We start from the raw sequence: 13,895 nt of genomic DNA on the forward strand, positions 1-13,895 counted from the left end.
GTAATCTTACTACACAAATTTGGTGATTGACAATGTAGCATGTTACTACATCATATTTTGGAGATCACAGACTCTGCTTTACAATGTCACATGGAAATAGGGTAATATTACTAGATGGGTTTTGTGGAGAGCTATGTAGTATTGTTACTACATCAGGCTTTGAGATCACAAAACCAGTGCCTAGAAATAGGGTACTGTTACTACATGGGTTTGGTGGAAGGCTATGTAGTATTGTTACTACATCAGGCTTGGAAATCACAAAACCAGTGCCCTAGAAATAGGGCATTGTTACTACTTGGGTTTGGTGGAAGGCTATATAGTATTGTTACTACATCAGATTTTGAAGAAAACAAATCAGTGCCTAGACATAGGGTATTGTTACTACATCGGTTTGGTGGAGAGCTATGTAGTATTGTTTCTACATCAGGTTTTAGAGATCACAAAATCGGTGCCTAGAAATAGGGTAATATTACTACATGGGTTTGGTGGAAGGCTGTGTAGTTTTGTTACTACATCAGTCTTGGAAATCACAAAACCAGTGCACTAGAAATAGGGTATTGTTACCACATGGGTTTGGTGGAAGGCTATGTAGTATTGTTACTACATTAGGCTTGGAAATCACAAAACCAGTGCACTAGAAATAGGGTATTGTTACTACATGGGTTTGGTGGAGAGCTATGTAGTACTGTTACTACATCAGGCTTTGGAGATCACAAAATCAGTGCCTAGAAATAGGGTATTGTTCCTACATGGGTTTGGTGGAGAGCCATGTAGCATTGTCACTACATCAGAATTTGAAGAAAACAAATCAATGCCTAGAAATAGGGTATTGTAAATACATGGGTTTGTTGGAAGGCTATGTAGTATTGTTACTACATCAGATTTTGAAGAAAACAAATCAATGCCTAGAAATAGGGTCTTGTTACTACATGGGTTTGGTGGAGAGCTATGTAGTATTGTTCCTACATCAGGTTTTAGAGATCACAAAATCAGTGGTGGGAAAAAGGATATTGTTAATGCATATGTTTGGGAATTAACCATGTAGTATTTTTACTAGTATGTTTACTAGTACAACATGATTCACTTCACAACTTCTTGTGCTTCTTCTTATTAAATATGATATTGTGTGTACAGGCTTTAAAATTCCTTTAAAAAGGACAAGCAAGCAATTCATTTTTATTCTAACAGCCATTATAGATACATCCTTGCCGACATTACCAAATATATTAAATTCAGTTTTATTTTGTATTCATTGCATATTTTTTCGGAATTTATTTTTGTCAACGTTTATATTTTGTAAAATAATGATTAGTTCTAGGTTGAATTGTAATATATTACATGGGATAAAACATATAGCCTTGTATTTAAGGACAGGCTTTATTTAAAGCAACACTTTGATCCATCCTAGTAGTATTAGTTATTTATCTCCTCTTGTTGGTCGATATATATATATATATATATATATATATATATATATATATATATATATATATATATATATATATATATATATATATATATATATATATATGATTCGATTATTTATTCGGACGAAAAAAGCCAATGTATATTATATCTCAAATACTTACTTAAGTTTACATCTAGCGTAATAAAAATACTTCGAACTATACTTTCAATATGATTTTTGTTTATTATGTTTTCTTTAACACCAATCTAAACAACGTAAAATGTTCATCAATCATTCTGACTCTAATACAATGATTAATGCGATGTTTACAATATCCAAATTGTTGTTTTGCTAATGATATTGTTCATGATTATGACTTAAAAACCGGATTAATTTGATTATCCCCCATATCAAATCTAAATTTTCTAGAATGTCTACAAAATTAATCCTATTTTTATCTGATCATAATTGTAATTTAAATGGAGTTAAAAGTTTGTTGAAAAACGAATTAGAGAAGACCGTTCAGAGTAATAGAGCTTGGAAGAAGTCAATTTATCACCATTTAATATTTTCTTGTCAAAAAAAATAATCCGTGTAAATATAATTTTTGAATAATAACATAATTAGGCTCTTCTAAAAACTGATTTCTCCATAATTCAAAATTACATTTAATTATGTCATATCCTCCACAGTATTACCAGCTTAATTTCCTAATATTTGCACACCATTTACACCATTCCCGGTTCAATAGGCGGTTTACGTTTGCCACAAACGTAACCTGTAACGTTCGTCTTTAGTAATATTACTTATTTTATTTACATATGAATATAGTTCTATAACTAATTCCGCTCTAAATCTTTTGATCCATACATATCACCAAATAATTTAATTATATTATGTAACCATGAAGTGGTCAAATGAAAAACCCATTTCTTACTGACATATTTTTAAGTTTTACCATGTTTATCATAATTTGCCTTCATTCAAGGTCACTTCAGCAAAGTAGTGGTTATATGGTTATCTGATGACACATTTCTAAGCAAAACAGTCAATATCTTTTCTTGCCATAACGGAAATTTGATTTCGGTTTAAAAGGTCTATACAGATAAAGCAAACGTCGTGAGATCCTTTTAACTGAATAATTTCATTTAACATGATACATTGGTTTGAATTTGCAACTGAGTCAGTTCTTTGCGTTTTTGAGAAACCAGTTTAATAACTTCCACGTTATAATCACGAAAATATTTACATAAGGCTTTCAAATATTCTTCACACACTTTTCATTTCAATACCATATGTCTTTAGCTTGTTTATTTTCCTTTCCAATTATGTTCAACATTGAGCACGTCATCTTGACATATATGCAAGCACACAATTGGGTGTCCTAAAATTAATTGCATTATATAACATATAAATAATGTTTGGACTAGTGCCTTATTTTAACATTAAAATTAGTTATCTTAAGATTCCACGTTTTCACCATGATGATCATTATTATTTAAATATATATTTCATAATGAGGTAAAGAAATTTATTTGTTACCTTTTTAATCTTAATTGTTTCATATGGAGTTCGAAACCTCTCTTCAAACCGTAGTCATTATGGCACACCCAGATTCTAACTGTCCAGCTGCCTTCTTTAACACTCCACGCACACATATTTTCAGAGGCATTGAATCTACCTTTTACAAATCCCAGTTCATTTTGAATTTAATTCATACAGTAGCGTTAGATATTTTAGAAAGCATACGAAAGTGGTATGAAAGTAACACTAACCCGATTCGTGTTTAGTGCTGATTCGTGGGAAAGAACTATTTTGAAGTAGCATATAAATGTGTTTCTGCTTCAATACAAATCAAAACACGTATGTACTTTTGCATATATAACAGTGGGAGAAAATGAAATCGGCATAGTAGCAATATAACTGTTTTTGCCACAATGGCAATATCATTTGTGTAACTACATTATAGTCCAATTAGAAACTATATATCCCCTTATATATGTAATTCTATTCAATATTTCCATCTTGTGATCTACTCCATCTTTCTTCTTGTTCTCTCTGTCTCTCCCATAAACTGAATAGATCATAACAAAATGTATGCAATCATACGTAGACTCTATCAAAAAGACCAAGCATCTCGTATCAGGTTTCCAAATAATTCCTGCACAGTTCAAGTCAATGATCGTTTAGAACTGTTGCAATTCGATTTCCTACCAAACATGCACTATAAAAGCCTTTCACAATTTACAGTAAAATGGTCACATTTAAGAAAGCATTCGAAATTAAAAAATGTATTAAAATTGCTTAAGTACCTTCTCTAACTCTCAGCATAATCAGAATCATTTCAAACTCTCAGCAAAATCATGATCATGGTTTATATCGGGCATAGATCATTTTTTTTATTTCTGGTCGAAATTTTGAAGCTACATCTCTTACCGATCTAGACTATAACGTTGCCATGGATACCAATTCAGGTTTAATGCAGATTTTAAACATAATAAACAAATAAAATCGTTCCAAGTAAACTCACAATTATTCCTAGCTATTTTTAAAGATGCTTTGCTCTAAAATATGTCGGATATGACCGTTCAGTGATGTTTGTACAGCACCCTCACTAAGCAATGTTAACTAAAGCAATCGGTGCAAGAAATATATTGTTGAAAATAAAATATTCTTAATTTGAAAGTTGTCATCAATTTAACAAAATGAACAATTTGAAGTATTATATGTATAAGCTTAATTGGTCAAACGTTGCTTACCTAATCTTATATAAATTTCGTAATGGAACTTCTTTTCTTTGACGAATTAATGCTGTCACTAATTGAATTGCCTCATAATGAAAAGAAAATGCAAATATATGGTTTCATTAAGTACATTGGATGAATTATCTTGCTTATGAAGTGGAAACATTTTGTATTGTAACTCGTGTGCTGTAACAATATATTTGTATATGCCCATTTTAATCATGAAATATTTCCTTGTATCTGCTCAGACAAGCTATTTACTCACCACTAAGTTTAGATAGAATATGTTAAATATTTTACATTAAATCTTTATTAAACAGATGCGTGTGTTTCTTAGTATGTGTAAAGATATTCTGTATGTTCTTTCTTCAATGATTACTTAACGTAACGGTAGCAAATATAGTTCCTTTAGAGATTAATATTTATTCTGGCTTTTTCTTCTTAAACATTTCTCTGAAAGCTGAAAGCGCTGTATTTTTGCTGTCTACCTATTTGGCTTTCTTTACTTTCTTTGGCTATGCGTATCTTGAGAATTTATATAGCAATGTCAGCATAGTATGATTATGTATGGCTGTATTATGGTTGTGTTGATTTTCTATAAATAAACAACTTAGCGGGTATTAGAGTGGTGGTAATAACCTAGACATTTTATCGTGGGTCTGTTGAGTTTTATTAAGAACAATACAGTAGGTAATGATGCCGTTTATGGTAGTTATTTGATTTTATTTATTCTGGTCCGGGGGTTAAGGCTTGAGGTGTTAGGACAGATTCGCATCATGTGCCAAATATGTTGAACAAGACTTAATGATCCTGATGCCTGGCTGATTTTGCTGCTTATACTTCTATAAGTCCAGAATGTTGCAGGTCGTATATCTTCACAAGTTATGGTAAACGTTTAACAAAGTAAGCCAGCTCCGTATACTGCAGTTAGAGTAATATGGGGAAAATAGTATGTATATGAGTAATACAATTAGTATATTAAAAGATGTACAATCGATATTTGAATATAGTTAAAGTTATGATTACATTGCAATGAACATATCATGAGAATGTTAATTTAAACAACTTTAAAATTTGAAACGTAGATCAAATTCTTTATGTAACATAATAAAAAATACCATTATAATTATTTCGTGTGATATTTATTTGCAAATGTTACGATACTGATTCAAATTATAACATACCTATCTATGGCATACTCAGTTCAGTCTGCATCGTTCAGGTACCAGATCCTCAGTGTGGCATTATTTACAGGAAATTTGATCACCTTATCATTAGAGATGCTACAATTCAAATGCGAGTGGAGTTAGAAAGTTCGATTTTATTTACAACAACGCCTTCGGTAAAGAACTGTGATGTAAGCACTCAAGCGAAGAAAACGGTAGAGCAGAAGAGGAGGTCAACAGACCTTTTGCTGGAATGTCATTTTATTTAAAAAGGCTTCCTAAGAAAACGATAAACAAATAGGTCAACAACGTAAAACTAAAGCCGCTAACGTACCGAGAGTTTCTCTCATTGGGTTAGTTTATTTTATTACTTTATCTTTGTCGTTCGTGATTTTCTAAATTTGTATGTGTGTTTTGTTTACCCGCCGGATGTTTCTTTGAGGTCGCACCTTCTCTGCTGTTATAAATGAGTGAGTACTTAAATCATTATTATATCAGTGTCTCAACCAAATATTTTGTCAATAACTAAACAATATCGCGATCGAGGATCATGTAAATGTATTGTTATGAATCCGTGTGCAGTAGATAGTGCTGTCCATATCCCCACTACACTAAGTCAGTATTTCGCAGATGATGTGTATCGACTTCATTAGACACGACTATAATATTGTAGTTATCTCTGATCACTTTAGGTATCTGTGTATATCGCTGAGTAACATAAATCACGTCTGCGTTTTGTGCCTGCCTCGAGAAAATATTCTTTCTGGATTTGATTATTTGTTGAGCATTGCGTCGTCATATACTTCCTAAAGTATTAATCATCAGCATCGATGTCATCTACAGACGTGATATCCGACTTGACGAGTTAGATCGACCAAGACCTGGAGAGTATCCAATAAACTCCATTGATCAAGCATGTCGTGTTCATAATGTAGCTTATAAAAATCCAGATCTGCAAAGAAGACAAAATCCAGATGTAAAGTTGATTCAATCGTTAAATTCCATAAAATATTATTTTAGAGAATCATTAGCTAATTGGTAAGATATGCGATGAAAGGTAAACTAGTATAAGGAGTGGGTTATTAATCAACCGATTATTATAAAATAATGGAATCGATTTATTATAGCCCAAAAGTATGCTGGAGGGGTAGAGCATCTATTGTTAAACTCGCTGATGCAGCAAATGTTACACGCGCGGTTGATGCATATTGGTTAGCACGACAGGCAACATCGCAAATGTATTTACCATCACCTTCTTCTCACTCGAGTCACAGAGAAATAAACTAAATTTAACCATTCGATACGAGCATCGACGTTCCAAACATTTGTATCAGAGATGGCTATCCTTGTGATGAATGACTTATCGTTTTAGTGTATCCTAGCGTCCATGGAGTTTTATCCATAATTAACGCGCTCTCAACAACACTGACAGGAAATAAAACAATATCATTTAATACAAGATTATGTTTTTCTGAAGATCCTGGTATATCAACATCGATATTAAGTCGTAGCGTATCAGCTAGTCTATAACACAATAGTACAGGTAGATTTTAACATTTTTCTTTATGTAACATAAATAATTGTTGTTGAAGTGTATCACAAACTATCTTTCTACTTGATAGAAGCAAATCATTTGGTGTGCTTTCCAACACTTGTTAATTGGAATTTCTGAAATTATTTCACGCATTGTTTCACAGTGAATTTTAGTTGCTTGTAGTCTGATTAATTTCTTAAACTCTAATTTTGATATTTTGGTAATAAACATCCATACTTTCAATGTCGGCGCATTCAGAATAATTAAGTATATTTTCTTGTTTTATTCTCCATTCACCCAATGATGCATAATGCCGATATATAGTTGTTCTAGCAATCCTGTGTTTTTGTATTGATATAAAATGAATCCGAAGCGACTCTGACAGCAAACGCAGAAACTCTATTTATCATTGACAATATATTTTTCGAAACGTACGCAAGCATTAAAGACCTTAAGTGAGTAAACTGCTGTGACTCAACATCAATATAACTCAGAATTGTTTCTAATGTAAATCACTCTGATAAATAACATTAATTCGACTTATAAACGTGTTTCTATTCGTTGTATCAGCATTTACAAGATCTAGTTCAGCTTGACACCACAATTTCAATTGACTCGTCGTCACCATACAGCTTGGATACAGAATTTGAGAGGTAACCATTAGCAGCATTTGAACCTGTCTCTATGGATTTCTTACGTACAATCGTGATGAAGAGTGCACCAAAATCATGTGAACTTGATCCAGTTCCAACATCACTTCTGTTTGAGTGCTTAGATCCAATATTGCCTTTACTAACTGATGTTATTAATACCTGTCTCTCATCCGGGGAATTCCCATCATTTTTCAAAGCTGCCATTGTAAAGCCCTTGTTGAAGAAACCAACACTAGACCATAACGATTTAAAGAACTACCGCCCAGTTTCTAATCTCCCATTCATATAAAAATTCTCATAAAAGGTTGTTCTATCCCAGCTTGTATCTCATCTAAATTCAAACAGTCTTTTTAGCAATGTACAATCTGAATATCGCAATTACCACAGTACTGAAACTACTCTTCTAAAAGTAGTTAATGACATTCTCTCTGCGTTGGATAGCGGAAAGATTACAGTCCTCACCCTCCTTGAATTGTCTGCAGCAATTGACACAATAGACCAAGATAAACTACTTCATCTTCTCCAGCATGCATTTGGCGTTCATGATATAGCCTTAATGTGGTTCAAGTCCGACTTGGTCAATAAGACATAAATTGTATCTGCAAATGGAATACACTCCAGCCCAGTTGATCGATGTTGTGTTTTCCACAGGGGTCTGTTCTTTGACCTCTTTTCTTCATTCCATACACACAGTCGCTCTCAAATGTCATAGATCATCATGCAGTGTCTCACCAATTGTGCGCTGATGACACCCATATATACAAATCTAGCGACCCAACTGAAGTTGATGCTACCATCCAAGGTGTAGAGAGGTGCATTTCTGATGTGAAATCATGGATGACATGTAACCTGCTGCAGATGAATGATGATAAAACTGAGGTAATTCAGAACACAACAAGAAGACTTTCTCATTCACATCATTTACCTCGGACAATAAATATCATCAACGCCAACATTAAATTCACGCAATCAATTCGAAACCTTGGTGTTACCCTGAACAGTACTCTCACATTGCACCAACATGTCATGAATATATGCAAGGCTGCATATCTTGAGCTGAGACGCATCAGATCAATTCGCAAATATCTTTCAGTTGATGCCACTAAAACACTTATGTGTTCATTAGTACTTTCAAGAACGGACTATTGTAACTCAGTTATGTCTGGTTCATCTGAATATCTACTCCAGAAACTTCAAAAAGTTCAAAACATGGCTATCCATTCGATCCAGAATCAAACACAAAATTTGTTCTCTGTTCTACGTTTCACTGTCGCACTCTAGTCCAACATACCTATCCGACCTCACCCATGTGTACACACCAGCAAGATACATACGCTCCTCTTCTGACAATCGTATACTCATTATTCCCACTATGAAAACAAAATCATATGGACAGCGTTCTTTTGCATACCAGGGTCCAGCAATGTGGAATGAATTGCCCATTGAACTTAGACACAAAGACACAGTGATCACATTCAAGAGGGCTCTCAAAACTCACTTATTTCGACTGCAAGAACAAACTTAAAGACCTAATAATGTTTCCTACTTGAAATATTCTCAGCATGTACTTTATTTAATAATGTTTTTCTAATTTCATGTGGTTTGTTTTTTTAATAATATTATTATATTTTTTTATGTTATAGGTGTTGTCTCATGTTGTAAAGCGCTTAGAGCTTCTAAAGATTAGGCGCTATACAAAGTCCTCATTATTATTATTATTATTATTATTATTGTTATTATTATTATTATTATTATTATTATTATTATTATTATTATTATTATTATTATTATTATCTTTATTAATATTATTATCTATAATCAATCTTGTACAATGCAGTTTATGTAGTTTCTGATCATATGATCCTCCTTGGGTACATTTATCAATTACTTTTCTTCCAAGATCTTGTGTTATCTTATTCTAAAAAAAATAGTTATATCATGATTTTCATCATCAGAATATTTCTTTTGCTGTGCTTACCAAAGTTCTGCCTGCGGAAAATACGATATAATTACTTCACTTTCAATTTACAATAATAATACTTTTACATTGATCATAATAATATTGTTGATGTCCACATTTGTTCTAAAAAATGTTTGCTAAACCAGACATAATAAATATAATCAATATCTTCGGCAAACATCAATATCTCCATACAAGCAAATCCAGTCAACTCAAAATCCGGTAATGGTCCATTTATCGATACCCTTGGTCATGTCTTGTGTTGGATGTCCAAATCGCTCAAAATACTTTAAACACTCTCCCATACCAAGACAACTTCCCGGATAGCATGCAACCATATCAACCGAAATAGCATCCCTATAATCGTATTTAGTATTACATAATCCACCGTGTCCATATTCGACACAACTGCATTGTATTTCTTCAAGAAAATCCAATCGTCCAATCGTGTAGGGTTCAATGCAATTTACTTCTGAGTAAACATCGGTGACATAGTAAATAGTGTATCATTCCAAGGTTTCTATCAATGACATCGTTCACAGGCCAACATTTTCATACTTCTATCGTTGAAGAGAGATAATTATATCAAGCTAAAACTCGCTCCGGCAGTGTAATTAAATATTTACCTCGCTTACTACTGCGTACTATTCATGCAACTAATGATTTTTTTATGTTATCGCAAACCAATTCAGCACATATATATCAGCACATATATAATGCTTTATTTATCTGCGTGATAATTAAAATAATGCAGTTTAAGAAACTGTTTCACCTACCTTTGTTCATTCCCGAAAACACTTTCAGACTAACTGAGAAAGAGCGATGATTAATTCCCGTTTATAATCTACGAAAATTATTCTGGAAATTCATTTTAGAATGATTTAGAGGATCACGTGATTGAGATATTCTGGAATTCCCATATGGAAATCATCATACAGAAATATGTAGTAACGAGTTATTTTTGGGAAAACCAAGCCATTCTGGAAATCACAGTCATTCTAGACTGTTCTAGACAATCACGTGATTGAGGTATTCTGGAAATCCCCCGTCATTCGAGAATGAGCTGTGTAGACTTTGAAAAGTACAGATCACTTTCCCCAATCAGTCTTGAACTGCATTCTTGAGTGAACTTAGGTAAGTGAAGTTTTTATTTAGTAATCTGGAGGTTCTGTTTGTGTTATATTGCAAACTTTTATTATATCGTCATGGTTGAGAAATACAATATATATATATATATATATATATATATATATATATATATATATATATATATATATATATATATATATATATATATATATATATATATATATATATATATATATAGATAGATAGTTAGATATATAGATAGATAGATAGATAGTTAGATAGATAGATAGATAGATATATGTATATATAATGAATTACGAAAAAATAATGATATTGTCGCTGCAATTGAAACATTACAAAAAGACGGTATAAACATTCAAATTGATGCAGAAAACTTATTCGTGGTTTTGAATTATTACATGCACATAAATTTGAAGATAGATATAAACTACGAGTGGATATATAGATTTATAAAGCAGATCTAGCCATGTATGTTCCAATCGTTGGCTTCTATGAAGGATACAGAAGCTAAAAAGTTCGTATATCTCTCAAGCGTGATTGAAAAAAATTAGATCAGAATTAGATCAGAATTAGCTCAGAAATACGAAATGATAAAATTATTAACACGCGCGTGAGGCAGTTGAAAACTTTTATGTTAGATAACAATGAAACAAATAGAAATAGTAAAGGGGATTTTGAAATTCAAAGTATTGACAACTTCACTGACGAAAATGAAAGCAACGTAGTCCCTGTCGTGGAAAGTGATTGTGAAAGCGAAAGTAAATATTTATTCAGATCTATTTTTTATTCCACTTTATTGTTATGCAATTTTTTCTTTTATGATGAGATTTTGTTACTTTAGTACTATTTACGCTATCAAAATTATATAATCTAACTGATTTTCAGCTTTTAGTACTATTTCCGCCATCAAAATCATAAAATCTAACTGATTTTTATTATTTTCGTACTATTTGCCCCATCAAAATTATAAAATCTACTTGATTTATATAATTATCGAATTATTAGCACTATTTACCCCATGAAATTAACGAAAAATCAGTATAAAAAATGAATTATGTTACAAATATTTATTTGTTTATTAAATTATTATTATACAAATTTATTCCAGGAGATCATGTTGAGTTATCCCATCTTATCGAAATTGTTTGATAATTTTACTTTACCCATGAAATCGTTATGATTTTACGTAGAGATTAGTATTCAGATTTTATTTCTTAAGTCAACTTAATGTCCGGATTGGTCTGAAAGTTTGAAATGTATTCTTGATAATACCGGATTATGACCTCGCAAAGAGACCGGATACATGGGTTCTTGTAAATCAAATATCAAGAAGGTGCTCGTTTGGAGTCGACATTATTTAAATCCCGATTTTTTAAATCAGGCGTGGATTATATCAAAGTCATTAATTCCGTCAACGCAAAATCAGATATTTTTCCATCACTTGTTGATAATAATGCTGTTAATTAAGAATATGATGGCGTCTCTGTAAGTAACTTTATTACATAATCATAAAAAATTTAATTTGTGCTCGTGCATATTTTTTGCGATGATATTAATAATATCGGCAATTGTTGTTGCAGTTGGAACACAAATTGTTACAACTGCTTGTGATGTTAGTGTCTTTGTTGATAATAATACACCAGTTCCAGCAATAACAGCAGACGCCGAATATACAATTACATCAACAGCAATTACGCGTTTGCGATATTTCTTTTTAATTTTACTGTATATGCGTCAGATATTTTTTGGTTTTGTGATTGATTGTATCTTAAACGTTGAACGTTCATCGCAATGCTCATTGTATTTTAAGTAGGTGGTAATTTAGCTACTAATTCAAGACAACAAAAGTAAATCAATCCGAGTCTTTTTTTCTTCTTCGGGTTCCATAGTCAATATTTTGTCATCGGTTTGCTCCCCGACATCAATAACATAAATCCTGAGGATCCAGTTAGTGGATAACGCCGTGAAAGTGTGGTATATATTATAAATGTTGTAACAACAAGTACTGAGAACCTTTATATACAGGTAATCTCAGTACGATGTTTAATGGTTTTATTGACTGGTGACCATAGTGCTTGATCAGATGCTACTGTATACACTGAAACGGTTTATGTCAGAGAGTTTAATATAAATGACTGGTGGACTTCCCAAAAATTCATTACTGGACATATTTATGTTTCTACGAATATTCATAAGTAATTGTACATGATAAGAAGGATCAATTTAAATGAGATCATTTCATTGTTCACTGAAACTAACGAGTTCTTCATTGGAAGGTTATTATTATCGATATATTTCCTTGTTACAGCGTCTTGTCTGATTCTCTTTATCCAAGACCAGTACTATTCTTATTAGACACATTGAGATTACCAGTTTTGTATCACAGGATTTGTTACCAGGAGTAACAGTCAGTTGTTACTCAATCAGATGAGTAAGGACATCGTCCTCTTGTCCTCTTCCCGATATTGCTGTCCGTTTTCTTCTATCTTTTCTTGATATTATTTTACTGCTTTTTGAAATTGTATTAGATTCGGGTCATTCCTTTTGCTTTTATATAAATCACCTACAGCTCCATATACCTCAGCAAAAAATTGTCTTGGAAGTCTGTTTTAAATAAATGGAGGCATTATATATTTTGTCTTTTTCATCATATGCTTATGCAGCTATATCAATTAATTTAGCGGGATTTTTACGTTCTTTAATAATTTCTGGTTTAAGTATTTTCCTAAAAGGACTTGGTTGACTACCAAATTTTCTTCAAAACTCGAATGCCATCTAAGCTTGTTTATGCGTTGAAATTTCGTATATCACTTTTTTAGGTATTTTCTAAATTGAGGATCATTAACTCGCATGGATGATAACTTTATATACTGGATATACCCATTTTACACAATTTTGTATCTATATTTTCATACCCAGTTTTTAATAATTTTTTCTGTGATTATAAGAATATATTCCAAATAAAGCCAAATCATGTCCTTAAGGTTTTTTTATTACGTCAATATTTCCTGGGTTAAATTGTTCACTTATATTAGTTTTATCTTTTTCTGTTTATATTTTGATTCTTCACCAACATCACCTTCAAGTATTTCTTCATCTTCAAGTTCTGGTTATAGCTGAGGGTCAGGTTGTGGTTGAGCAGCAATTATTTCAAAAAAAAATATCTCTTAAAATATTTTCATCTATTTAGTTGTTCTTGCTGTCCTTTCAGTTTGCTCAGCAGTTTGTTTCAACGTTGTAAAAAGACTGTCAGCAACTTACGCAACTTTGTCAGTAGCCTTTGTAACAGTTTAAGAGAACGTTCGTTTTGGTCTGCATTT

This window comes from Sinohyriopsis cumingii, chromosome 15, assembly GCF_028554795.1.
Source record: "Sinohyriopsis cumingii isolate HCF-2022 chromosome 15, ASM2855479v2, whole genome shotgun sequence".
NCBI lineage: Eukaryota > Metazoa > Mollusca > Bivalvia > Unionida > Unionidae > Sinohyriopsis > Sinohyriopsis cumingii.